At 46.7% G+C, this 4,127-nt stretch overlaps 1 pseudogene; it reads left to right on the top strand.

Moving 5' to 3' along the window:
* The first annotated feature begins 822 nt into the window (after positions 1-822).
* LOC103275827 lies at positions 823-3,739 on the top strand (annotated as a pseudogene).
* The last annotated feature ends 388 nt before the right edge of the window (positions 3,740-4,127 follow it).

The following is a 4,127-nucleotide window of genomic DNA, read 5'->3' as shown; positions in this document are numbered from 1 at the left end:
AGGAAAAGAGGAGAGAAAGAGAGCTAAGTTTTACTTCTCGAGTAATGAGATTGGAGAAGTCCCATACTGATTTAGTCTATGAAGGGGAAGTTCTTATACTAAGAAGGTACTTTAGTTTTCACTGGAAGTTGTCCTTGTTTTCCTTGTGTTCTGAGAGTTTCTTATCCTGGCTACTAATCATAGTCATGGCTATTAAGTTTTTCCAAACACATTTTTTTTTCATTGGGATTGCAGTTAAGAGATGAGCAAAGCATGTGCAATATGGTAGAAGTGAAGTTGTAGAGGTATACAGGGAATAGATCTTAATGACATTGAAAAGCAAAACAAAGTGGTATTAATGTTATCATGATCTTTCCAGGGAGCCATAAAAAGTAATTGAGCAGATGATAAACTTGGCTAGAGCAGAGTTCTGTGAAGGACTGTCAGGTAGACACTAGATGGAACTGACATCGAATCAAGAAGGCAGTGGGGCTGGGTCATGGGCAAATTGGAAGAGGATGAGGTCTGAATTGTGTGGACAGTTTGAGGAAGAAAAAGCAGCAGGATTGGATACTGGATGAGAGAGAAAGAAAATGGGCATGATGTTTAAATCATGCTCTGGATGCCTGGGGGCATGCAGACAGCTCACAGGGATGGGATGCAGGAAAGAAGAGAGTTTGGAGAGTCAAGTCTCATAGCTGATCCTCACTATGTATCTGTTGGGTCATCTCTTTCTGGATACTCAGTTCCCTGAGGTGAGACATATTCTGTTGGTTGGTAAGAGGTACTCCTTGGGCTTCAGGTATGCTAAGTATTTTCCTCCATCAATCCCTCATCCTGCAGGAAGCTCAGTGAATATACTGCCACTGGAGCTCAGTGCCCATGCTGAAAAAAGGAACCAGCAGGTCCAGGAGAACTTCCTGTACTGTCTCACACTTGTTGGGTGGTGCCTCCACAAAGCCCGCAACCTGGTACATGACTTCACAGATGACATCATCCAGGAGTGGCACCATACCCTCCCCACTCAGGGTGTTGTTGACTTCCTCAAGACCAAGACCAAGTCCAAGACTTTGAACTTCATTGATGTGCTCCTGTTGAGGCTTCTCTGGGTTCTGGATTCAAAAGGTAGAATGGAGCTTGATTTTAAATATCAAATCAAAGAACTTGGACTTGATCCAGAGGGCACTGGAGATTCACAGAAGATGCTTGAGAAAGGGAGGGATGGATACAGCCAGCAGGGGATGGCTAAGTTTGAAACAGTGAAGAACCTAAGATAGATTTTACTCTATCTAGTTACAAGTTTGTAAGTTATTCTGTCCCATATATATACACAAATATAAATATATATGTATTTGCCTAAGTCTATGTATTTCTTTGTCTATGCTCACAGATGCACCAAAGCCTTGAATCAGAACAACCTATTTATTATTCACAGCAACAACAACAGCCAGAGTAAGATTGCAGTGCTGGACCCTACTCCCATATTTCTCCTAGGCAATGCAATGCTTTTATCTGTAGGTGCACCAGAATTGGCACCGCAGGGGAGGAGCCCCCACATTATGAGTCTTGGGGCTTATATAGAACAGCTAGAACATCTTCCCCTTCTTATTTCATGGGAGGGGGTGGAAGAGAAAGAGAGAGAGAGAGAGCACATGTTTTGTTCTGTAGTATAAACTACTCCTCTCCAGTTGAGATGGCAACCTCTGTTGGTTTACAACTCAAATGCCTTCAGGGGTGACAGATAAGCTTCTCTGTATTTACCATCCTGGAATGTAAGCAGATATCTTTGGAGCAATGTTTAACTTCTAACCTCCAAGGCATTCGAACATCCTGTAGCCTAGGTTGTCTGTAACATTTTCTCTGACAGTCCTCATGATGTGGAAATATGAACATATTCAAGGATCGAGGATTCCTCCCACCAGAGACAAAGTAATAGGCAAGAAATTGAGGGAGAAAGCCTGAGGGTTAGGTCCATAGCAAAGGTGACCCCGAGAGATATAGGAGGGCAGGGTGGGTTTGGGTTTCTGGAGAGGCCACAGGTCATCAGAGACTATCTCAGGTTAGACTCAGGAGTCTGAGAACTCGTGTGTTCTGAAGGGTCATGCCTTCTCTCCAGGAAGAAGATGGGAAAGAGTTGTCAGATGAGAACATAAGAGCATAAGCTGACACCTTCATGTTTGAGGGTAAGGATCCCGGTGTAAACTACAGTGTGGTCAGGGGTCTTTCCATCCCAAGGATGTGGTGGGCAAATCCTAGGCCACTCCATTCTGCTCATCTTCCTCCTCCCCCATCCTCCATGGTGGCTTCAATGTGTGAGTCCTGTCCACCCTCTGGTGTGATGTAGCCCCGAGACTCAGACCTGCCTGCTGTTCCTCAGGCCATGATACTACAGCCAGTGGCCTCTTCTGGGTCCTATAACACCTCGCAAAGCATCCAGAACACCAGGAGTGCTGTCAGCAGGAGGTACAGAAGCTTGTGAAAGACCAGGAGACTACAGAGATTGAATGGTGAGTGCAGGGCCTGAAGCTCTCCTCCTGCGCCCCCTCACAGGCTCTGCTCCCCAGGTGGGGAGGAGGAAGCTGTTTTTGTCACTTCTGCCCATTATTGGTTGGTGGGAATAGAAACGTAGACCAGAGGCAAGGCCTGGTACTCAGCCTGGCTAACAGGGGAAAGGTTGCAGGCTTTGAGGACAGAAAGATCAGGGCTGCTAATTGGTGACAAGATTTGATGCCACTTAGCATGTGTTCAATAAGTAAACTTTCCCTCCACTCCCTTCTTTTATCACTGAAATATAACTTTTTTGAACATCTTCACTCCTTGGATGTTTGCTCTTCTGCACCCTAATTCCTTTCCTACTGTCCAGTCCAGGACTCGTTAAGGACACCTAGGGGTAAGAATCATCCATCTCTTGTCCAGAACACCTACTTCATTCAGCCAGGTTTCATTCAGCAAGCACTCCCACACTGCCTTTCATACAAATCTGTTGTCTTTTTGCAGTTGGCTTTTAGATGTTGAGTTTTTCTTAGAAAAGCTTTTTTAAATACTTGTCTTAATTTTGTCTGGTACTTTTCTAATTCTCTGCTTTTCTGATTTTTTTTCTGGTTTTCTATTTCTCAAATATTTGACCCACCTGGACTTCATTTTTTTATAGGGAGAAAGGGTCTCACTAGGCACAGAGAGACTGGTGGATTATATTTTTGGTCCTGGGTAACTATTGGGGTCCCCTAGGGAGTACCTGGCCCAGCTGCCCTTCCTGACCATGTGCATCAAAGAGAGTCTGAGTTGCATCCCCCAGTCCCAGTCATCTCCTGCTGCTGTACTCAGAACATTGTGTTTCCCGATGGCCGTGTCATCCCTAAAGGTACCCACCCTGTCAAGGGGAGAAGGCCTCTGGGCTGGAAGAGTGGTCCTTCAGGTAATGGGACTTGCCCTGAGTGCCCCTTTTCTCCCACAGGTATTATCTGTTTCATCTCCATTTTGGGGAACCATCACAATCCAGCAGTATGGCTGGACCCTGAGGTGCTGTCCACTTCCCCAAACTTGTTCATTCCAGGCATCCAAGAAGAGGGTGCAGGGTTTTGGCTGGGGAAGTCTGATCACCTCCCCCTGCCACACACACAACTGTCTCTCCAAGGCTGATGGGCCTGGGAGACCCCACCCAGCAAGCCTGTCTCTGCCTCCTTCCAGGCCTATAACCCCTTCCGCTTTGACTCAGATGTTGCCTCTGGAGTTTATTCCCTTCTCAGCAGGACCCAAGTGAGAATGGCATGTGTCTGAAGTGGTGATGAGTGTGGGGTGTCTGGTCACAAGAGTGGGGAAAGACAAGAGAAGAGGATTTGCAGGTGGTCAGAGTTACAGCCAATCCCACCTCAAGAGGCTATGGACAAAGGACCATAGAGTGGGTGTGGGCAGGAACAATGGAGTCCACAGTGTGCTCAGAGTTCCCCTCCCAGTTTTCTGTTGTGAGTTGGGGATAAAGCTTACTCTAGGCTCCTGGGATATGCAAGCCCCCTTGGGGGTCCCAGGTCTCCCCACCATCCCACCCTTCAAGCTCATCTGGGTGGGCTCAGCAGATCCTGAGTCATGTTCCAGGCACGATGGAACCAGTATAGTGTCCTGAGTGCAGTTAGAGTTCCGTGTCTATCCCC

The sequence above is a fragment of the Carlito syrichta genome, unplaced genomic scaffold (assembly GCF_000164805.1).
Source record: "Carlito syrichta isolate Samal-C Ts95f unplaced genomic scaffold, Tarsius_syrichta-2.0.1 Scaffold4270, whole genome shotgun sequence".
NCBI classification, from domain to species: Eukaryota; Metazoa; Chordata; class Mammalia; order Primates; family Tarsiidae; genus Carlito; species Carlito syrichta.
Note: the sequence above shows the minus strand (reverse complement) of the source record. Positions and strands in the feature narration are given on the sequence as shown.